The sequence below is a fragment of the Podarcis muralis genome, chromosome 11, assembly GCF_964188315.1.
Source record: "Podarcis muralis chromosome 11, rPodMur119.hap1.1, whole genome shotgun sequence".
Lineage (NCBI taxonomy): Eukaryota > Metazoa > Chordata > Lepidosauria > Squamata > Lacertidae > Podarcis > Podarcis muralis.
In genome coordinates, this window is record NC_135665.1 from 61,957,712 (window position 1) to 61,967,694 (window position 9,983).

The following is a 9,983-nucleotide window of genomic DNA, read 5'->3' on the forward strand; positions in this document are numbered from 1 at the left end:
TCACAGTTTTTCCCACATTGTGATTTTTGCATAGCACACACACACACACACACACACACACACACACACACACACACACCATGATTTGTGAAATATTCCCAGGTCAAAAATTATGAAATCAGTATCCTGATATGTACTTGAAACAGGTTTTGGAAGATATTTCCCCCAGCCCTAATACATATCATGATTCAATATATATTGGCAAGTCAAAAACTCTGAAACCGTTATTACAATACGGACTTCAAACTGGTTTTGGACGATATATTGATATATCACCCAACCCTAATGTCAAGTTTGATGTCATTAAAATTGGTTGGTTTATTATTTGTAGCAGTGTTAAAAAGCCTGGAAGCTGGAGCTACCCCTTCTATTCATGTTCTGTTCTGTCTCATTTATACATCACTAGCATCAAAATTGTCATATTTGCCCATCTCTGATATCAAGACGCAAACATCCTTCCCCACCCAGACATATGTATCTTCAAGAACTTTCTGCTGTAACAAAATTACACAATTTATGTAATTACATTGTCATTACATTATTCCACCTAATTCATTTCAATGCAAAGGAAACGAAACAAAATGGGGGGTGGCCACAATCAATTACTTTTTGTTTGCAGACTGAAAGCAACAATTGCAAACACTGACCATATTCGCTGGATTGATTTTCTTTCTGGACACAGGGTGTCATTCAGCTAAACTTACTCAGATGAGATGCATTGAAATTAGTGTATGTGACTAAACTGAAACAGCTGCGCTGGCTGCCCATCCAAGCCAAGCCAGCTTCAAGGTTCTTGGATGAATCTACAAAGCTCTGAATAACTTAGGATCTAGGGTACCCTGATACTGCAAGCAGCTCAGTCACTGAGGTTGTCTCTAGGAGTACCATTGCTCTTTCCCCAAGATGGTGAGGACCATTTGACAACAGCAAAGCAACTGAGCCTTTGGCCCAATACCATGGAACTCTCTGCCACTAGAGATTCAACAGGCACCTTCTGTTCCAACTTTTAAATGCCTGTTGAAAATTTTTCTATTCTGCCAGGTCTATGTAGGCAATTGAGATCTTTCCACAATGCTTAATTGATGTCTTATTTTAACTTTTTATATGGTTTTCATTGTATGGCTATTCATACTTTTGTTGTAAACCACTTTGAATGATGATGATGATGATGATAATTTATTATTTATATCCCACCCATCTGGCTGGGTTTCTCCAGCCACTCTGGGCAGCTTCCAACAGAATATTAAAATACAATAACCTACTAAACATTAAAAGCTTCCCTAAACAGGGCTGCCTTCAGATGTCTTCTAAAAGTCTGGTAGTTGTTTTTCTCTTTGACATCTGTTGGGAGGGCGGGTGCCGAGAAGGCCCTCTGCCTGGTTCCCTGTAACTTGGCTTCTCGCAGCAAGGGAACCACCAGAAGGCCCTCAGCGCAGGACCTCAGTCTGCTGTGAGTAAAATTTCTTTCATGCCACCCATTGGATGAAGAAGCAAACAACATCAGTTTTCACTCCTGTTTCCATTTTCACCAGCAGCCGCTTCCATTCCTGCAATCCCACCACCCTGGGAGTCTTTTGAGAAAGGGTGGTCTATAAATGGAATAAATAAATAAAATTCCAGGGTCACACGTTTCCTATCTCTGATCTAGAGTCCAAAAAGAGAGGTCTGAAAGATGAAAAACTCAGCATCATGTATATGGTATCTCAAGTATCTCTTCAAATGTCAAAACAGGGACAGCATTTTACCTGGGGAAAGTATCAGAAATCAGGGCCGTTTCAGTCTGTGCATCCACTGTGTGGAACGAGAGCAAAAGGATTTTTCTCCACACAACCAAGCACCCAGCAGAAACCTTATTTTTGGCTTCGAGCGACAGAGGCTGGCATTATAAAGGGAGCATGTGAACATGTGGGGGTAGGGTAGGGGTTGCTTGGAAGAATCTGTCAGAGCAGCTCAGCAGCACCATTAGAATTCAGAGAGCTCCAAAGTAATTACAAAACAGCTGTAATGGAAAATTGGTAGTCAAACCCATTTTCCACCAACTAGAACGGTGAATGGGCTCCATTATGCTCCTAATTCTCATTAACTTAATTTGCATAGGAAACAATGAAGGAATACCTAATGAGGTGCAGGCAGACGGCAGCAGATCGATACCTCGTGAGCAAAGGTTCGACCCCCTAATTGCAGGACAAGTTGCAAAGGACAGGAAGGTGTGTGTTTGTATATGTGTGTGTGCATGCTCTGCCATTGTATAGCATTTGGAGATGGGGATTGGGCCAGGTTGAAGATGACCCAGGCACTCTGTCGCCCGCATGTTTCAATGCTGGGTATGCACTGAATATTGTTGGCACTGAGCTCCTTTTAGCTTGGTTTTTCAAACACAAATTGAATCCAAGGTGATTTATTTATGTATTTATATCACATCATGAAGTCCAAGGTGGATTCCATCATGGGTGGAATCCATAAGGTTGCCAAACATCTTCCCAACCAGGCACAGAGCAGACTCAAATCTCCAACAAGGGTATGGTATCACATGGCTAAAGGCATGTTCATTTGTGGGTTTACTGCCTGAGAGATGCAAATCAGGATGTGCTGGTCCCGGGGGGGAAGGTACTATTACCGTAGCCAAAGTTCAGTCCTGAGTCACTAGCCGGGTAGAAGTTCACAAGATGAGACGCGAGGTCCGAAACAGGGAGCCGGGCGGGGTCAGGAACACTTGAAGATCAGAGGCAGGAAGCTGGGCAGGAAACAGGAACACTGGAAGGTCCGAAACAGGGAGCCGGGTGGGAACAGGAACGCTGGAAGGTCAGAAGCAGGAAGCCGGGCGAGGAACAGGAACACTGGAAATGCAGATCTAGGTCCGGGTAAGAACAGGTACTCCACAACGACGTTGCTCCCGCAACCTGGGACCGGGCTGACTGACCTTTATCTTCTTCTAAGGCCAGGGGCGGTCCCGGCCCCCAGGAGCCCCGCCTCTCCTGGCCTTAAGGCGAGCACTCCTCCTGGGAGAAACCAGTTCCCTTCGCCTCTCTGCCCTAAGCCTCTGCAGTTCAGGAGAGGCCGAAGGGTTACTGGGTCCTGGGGGAAGCTCACCTGTAGACACTGAGTCCTCAAGCACCTCTGGGGCCAGAATGGATTCACCTGGTGCCTGCTCCTGAGGATCTGGCACAGGTGCAGGCTCCTCAGAATCTAGGCCTTGCCCCAGTTCAGCCGGCCCTGGAGGCGGGGACTCCTGTGCCGGCTGGGATTCCTCCAGTTCACTCTCAGACTCGGAATCCCAGGCCATCACACAGGAGTTCTTGAGCTGCAAATCCTGCAATGCAGAGGGTTGGACCAGATGATCCTTGGGTACCTACCAACTCTACACTTCTATGAAATCGAGACTTTGCATGTGTGAAGGAACCGGAACAGTTTCAATGTCACAGATGGAATAGAATGCATTGTTGTTTGCGGCAGAGAAGCTTTGTACATTTGGCAACCCATCGCTGAGAGTTGAGAAAACAAGTGGATGCATATTTATGTGTGAACCAAACAAATGAATGAATAAATGGTCAACTTTAAAGCATTAATGTGTTAAATCAGGAACAAACAAAACCCAAAGCCAGAGAGAATGATACTAATTGTAAATCAATAATACTTTACAGAAGATTCCAGACTCCAATCTCTCCTCCAAGAATTTAAGAATGGCTCTCCTGGATCAGGGTAAAAAAGGCCCATTTGGACAGGATCTTGCTCTCACAGTGGCCAACCAATTGCTCCAGTGGGAAGCTGATGAGCCGAATCTGGTGTTTAGATTAACTGGACATCTAGGAAATTAGTCAATTTACTCTGGGAAGGTGACAAACAGAACCTGAGTGTGACAGTCCTTTTCACCTCATAGCACTAAGATGGCTCCATATGCACAAGAGTTTCCGCTTGCCTGGTTGAACAATCTCCCCTTTCCTCCCCCTGCATGTTGTTCTGGGGGTTCTCTTGTCAATGGGGGGCTGTAGAAAAGGGGAGAGCACTGCTACACTAGTGGAAGCCCTTGATGAAGCTTCTGCTATTGGATGTTGTTGTTGTTGTTTAGTCATGTCCGACTCTTCGTGACCCCCTGGACCAGAGCACGCCAGACACTCCTGTCTTCCACTGCCTCCCACAGTTTGGTCAAACTCATGCTGGTAGCTTCAAGAACACTGTCCAACCATCTCGTCCTCTGCCGTCCCCTTCTCCTTGTGCCCTCCATCTTTCCCAACATCAGGGTCTTTTCCAGGGAGTCTTCTCTTCTCCTGAGGTGGCCAAAGTATTGGAGCCTCAGCTTCAGGATCTGTCCTTCCAGTGAGCACTCAGGGCTGATTTCCTTCAGAATGGATAGGTTTGATCTTCTTGCAGTCCATGGGACAATCAAGAGTGTCCTCTAGCACCATAATTCAAAAGTATCAATTCTTTGGCGATCAGCCTTCTTTATGGTCCAGCTCTCACTTCCATACATCACTACTGGGAAAACCATAGCTTTAACTATATGGACCGTTGTTGGCAAGGTGATGTCTCTGCTTTTTAAGATGCTGCTATTGGATACAGTTAGCTAAATACAGACCTTGGTCTACTCTCTTCACCAACAGGACATCTGCAATGCCTTTCCTGTGTTTTTGTGGACAGTTTGTATGGACATGACGTATACCATACCAGCATCGCTAAGTATGTTGGCTACAACATTTCAGAAAGATGGGTTCAAGGATTACAGTTAGGAATTAAAAGCAACTGTGTGTACTTTTGTACTCACACTCTGGAGTCATTGTTTCTACATCCTGTTCAGCCTTGGTAAAGTCAAATCCTGATTTAGAAGATTAGTCACATAGTTACAACCCTCCACTATCTCCCCTACCTCTCTGCCTAGTGTTTTGCATTTGTAGGTATGCTTGTGGAAAGATATCCAATAGATAAACACACACGCAAACTCTAGAAACTCTCCTGAGGTTCTGAAGTATCTTTGACAACTTGCAGACAGTTTGCATAGCCTCAGACCACCTTGGATTCTGAGCAGGTCAAAATATCTCCACAGTGAGAATCCTGACCTCAGGTGTTGTACTTCAGCCAAGGCAAAACTTCAGGTTTACTGGTGAGCAGAAGATGGCAACCGTGGCTGGAAGCATCAATGCTGCTGAATACCAGTTGCTGGAAGCTGCAGGAGGGAAGAATGATGCTGGTTTCTTGCAGGCATCTCGTTGGCCACTATGGGAACAGAATGCTGGACTGGAATGGGCTGACCCAGCAGGCTTCTTATGTTCATCGCATCACCAGATATTCAGCCTGCATTGCAGTTTTCTGTGGGTTCCAAGTAGGAATATCTGCACATCAACTCAATGCGTTCCTCTCTTTTCCTTCCATGGAAAATCTCCTACAAATCCCACTTGAAATTTGACTCTAGGGGAAAGGTAGGTGACCATTGTGGTCAGTGGGTTTATATTACAAGGCTGTTGAGTCAAATATTTAGGAAAGTATTTTCAAGAATCAGGAGAGCCGTGGAAGAGGATGCTAAGAGCAGTGCTGGAATCTCCTCCCTCTGGAGGCCTCAATAGAGGGTGCTAGAACATGTCTCTGGGGCCACGTAGGTGATGGGTATCCTGAAACTGGACTCAGTAATATCCTGGCTTGGTATTTCTCTGGCTGTATAACTGCCTGTTGCCTTTGAAAGAAAATATCCAGAGCATCTTGTGTTTGAAAATGACATCTCTCTGTATATTTTGGCCTAGCCAAATGCCATCCCGTGAAGCTAATCATATTTGTTTAATTAAAGTAACACATCTGTGTAGTAAATAGCCTGTGAGCGGTCAGTAACATAATGCTGTACAAGTACAGCAATAATTGGATAATGTAATGAAATGCATGGGAGGATTTTTATTTTTATTTTTTTTTAAAAAGGAAAATATAATGAGATTTCATCGTTTTATACACACAGGTAATTAGTTCTTAGAAATATGAGGAGAGCGAATGATCTGCAGATTTGAGCTATCAGCAATTAATTCAGACAATCCAAGTGAAGAAACAAACAAAAAAGTGATGTGGTTGAAGAATTCAAAGGAAAGAAAGTTATGGTTGGAATTCAAATAAATGAACGAACTGGAGGTGGGGGAGCTGATGAATGAATGGCATCACCTCTGCTAAGGAGGTGAGGTGAGTTACTAGAAAAAGAGCCAGCTCCCCCAGAAAAACAGAATCAGGGAATCATATAATTGTAGAGTTGGAAGGGAGCACAGGGGTCATATAGTCTAGCCACCTTCATTGCAGAAATCTCAACTAATGGCCATCCAATTGCTGCTTTAAAATTTCAAGTGAAGGAGAGTCCACAACCTTCTGAGGGAGTCTGTTCCACTATTAAACTGCTGTTCCTGTCACAAAGTTCTTCCTGATGTTTAGTCAGAATCTCCTGTAGTTATCGGTTCAATTCCTAACTTCTGCAGTAGGAGAAAACAAGCTTGTTCCATCTTCCATGTGAAAGCCCCTTAGATATTTGAAGATGGCTCTCATATCTCCTCTCAGCCTCCTCTTCCCCAGGCTAAACATACCCAGCTTCTTCAACCACTGCTCATAAGGCTTGACTTCTAGGCCCTTAACCATATTGGTCACCCTCCTCTGCCTTCACTCAAGCTTGTCAATATCCTTCTTAAATTGTGACACCCAGAACGGAACACAATATTCCAGGTGTAGTATGAACAATATAGTGGTACTATTATTTCCCTTGATCTGGACACTATACTTCTAGTGATGAAGCCTAGATAAGCATTAGTCTTTTTCTGCTGCTGCATCACACTGTTGACTCATGCTAAGCTTGTGGTCCACCAAGAGCCCTAGATCCTTTCCACATGTAATACTAGTAAGCCAGGTGTCCTCCATCTTATATTTGTGCAGCTGGTTCTTCCTGCCTAAGTGCAGAACTTTACTTTTGATATTCGTTTGTTAGTTTAGGCCCCGTTCTCCAATCTGTTAAGGTAATCTTAAATCCTGGTTCTGTCTTCTGTGGCATTAGCTACAACTCCCAGTTTGATGTCATCTGCAAATTGAATAAACATCCCCTCAATTCCTTCATTCAAGTCGTTCAGAAACTACAACTAATCCAAAATCCGGCAGATAGACTGGTGACTGGGAGTGGCCACTGAGACCATATAACACCAGTCCTAAAGGATCTTCATTGGCTCCTAGTACATTTCCAAGCACAATTCAAAGTATTGGTACTGACTTTTAAAGCCCTAAATGGCTTCAGCCCAGTATACCTGAAGGTCACTGAGGTCCTCCTCTGAGGGTCTCCTGGCGATTCCCTCACTGCGGAAGTAAAGTTACAGGGAACCAGGCAGAGGGCCTTCTCGGCAGTGGTGCCCTCCTGTGGACCTCAGAGAGAGAGAGAGAATTACACAACTTTTAGGAAAAAAATCTGAAGGCAGCCCAGTTCAGGGAAGTTTTTAATGCCTGACATTTTATTATTTTTTTATATTTTGCTGAAGCCACCCAGAGTGGCTGAGGAAGCCCAGCCAGATGGGCGGGGTATAAACAATATTCTTATTCTTATTGATGCTGAACCTGTGGCAACTCGCTTGTCACTTTTTTCCAGGATGATGACAGACCATTAGCAAGTTCTCCATTTTAATTGATGCTTTAAATGATTTGCTAATATATTTTTCTGATTTTATTATCACATGTCTTTATATATTTTTAATAAAAGTGTGGGTTGTAAATAAATAAATAAATATCCCTTTCTTTCATTTGGTTCTGAATCTGGCCATCAGAACTCCATTACATAAAAATTATAATAATAGAAAACAGTATTGAATGATAGAGCAGTAGGAAGAAGAAATGCAGGAAATCTACTCCTCCAGTTTCTCTGATAGGTTGGTTGTTCAGTTTCTGCTTAAATTTTTCTGATGAAGGTGATTCAAGCATCTTCTGAGGCCACAGATAATTCCTTCAGGAAGTTCAACTTAACATTTAGTCCTTATTTGAACCCATTCATTTGGGTCCTACCCTCTGAAGTAATCAACCAATGGAGAAACTCGGTAAAGTTTTAATCTTTGAAGAAGAAAGAGAGAAAGAAACACATCAGCCATGGAACACTTTAAAGCAAAGTTGCATGCTTTATAGCTAAGCATTTTGGAGCAGTGGAAGGTGGCCATTTCACTGCAGGACACGGCATATATTCAGTAACCTACAATTAAGCCAGGAAGAATGAGGGAAATGTAAAACACCAATATAGAAACATGTAGCTAAAATGGTATAATTTCCACATGTGAAAATAGAACATAATGAGAAATTCAAAGCATTTCTGACAGGTGATCTGACACACGTCTCAAATGATTACACCTGCCACGGCAATACTTATTTGCTTATTTATTCATACAGTTAAAAAACAATCAACTTAAAAGGAAAAGAAATAGCAGACTGCAAATGGAAACCTAAATATGTGGACTTCCTGAAACTCAGGGATGAAGGATGTAGTCATAGAATCATATAACTGTAGAGTTAGAAAGGTACCCAAGGGTCATCCAGACCAAACCCATGCACAGCAACAATCACAACAAAAGAATCTCTGATAGATGGCTACCCAACCTCTGCTTAAAAACCTCCGATGAAGGAGAACCCGCCACCTTCTGAGGGAGTCAGTTACACAGTCAAACAGTTCCTGCCATCTTAAAGTTTTTGCTGATGTTTAGCCGGAATCTCCTTTCTTACAACTTGAATCCATTGGTTCGGGTCCTACTCTGTGGAACAGCAGAAAACAAGCTTGCTCCATCTTCCACGCGACAGCACTTTCCATATTGGAAGATGGCTATCATAACACATATCCGTTTTCTCTTCTCCAGGTGTAACTTTTGTAAGTCTTTCAACTGTTCCTCATAAGGCTTGGTTTACAGACTCTTGGTCACCTTGGTCTCTGCACACATTCTGCTCCCCCAGGGCCTGTGGTCCTTTGGAGAGTTGAAACACAGTGGAGGCTGTCATAGCGCTAAGAAATCTGGTTTATTCACCTTTTGCACCTCCAGTCTGCATGGAGGGAGTCCAGATCTTACAGCATGGTCATTTCAAGAGGGGCTTTCAACAGTGCAGCCATGAAGTTCAAGGTATCACTCCCAGCCAGCTTGCCCATGGTGGACCCCAGTCCTTCTTCCTCCTTTCTTCTTCCCAGAACCCCTTGCTATCAGACTCTCTTTTCCTGTCACCTTAAACACCCAGCTCCCCTGACAACCTTCCAAACCCCTAGTCTCTGTCCACACCTCAGGGCAAGGGAGGGAGGACAGTTCTCTTACATAGCAGATAGCTCTCAATGGCCCTGTATTGCTTCTTGATGGCCCTAGCTTGGCCTGGTCGTTCTGCATTGGCTAGTCCAGGAATTCCTCTACAGCTTGTATTTCTCCCTTCACATACCAAATAATCAAGACCCTACCATTTATAAATTTCTAGGGTTTAGTAAAGGTAAAGGTAAAGGTACCCCTGCCCGTACGGGCCAGTCTTGCCAGACTCTAGGGTTGTGCGCTCATCTCACTCTATAGGCCGGGAGCCAGCGCTGTCCGCAGACACTTCCGGGTCACGTGGCCAGCGTGGCAAGCTGCATCTGGCGAGCCAGCGTAGCACACGGAAACGCCGTTTACCTTCCCGCTGGTAAGCGGTCCCTATTTATCTACTTGCACCTGGGGGTGCTTTCGAACTGCTAGGTTGGCAGGCGCTGGGACCAAACGACGGGAGCGCACCCCGCCATGGGGATTCGAACCGCTGACCATGCGATCGGCAAGTCCTAGGCGCTGAGGTTTTACCCACAGCGCCACCCGCGTCCCTCTAGGGTTTAGTGGGTCCCCCCAAAATCTATAACAATATTTTGGGTTGGGGAATGTAACCAAGGGGCCATCAAGACTTTCTTTTGTGCTGTGCTTCTATGCACTGTGTCATTTCCAATTGCTCCTCCGTCGCTAACACTTTACTGCTGAATTAGAGCCAATGGCAATCCAGAATGGCCGTTTGTT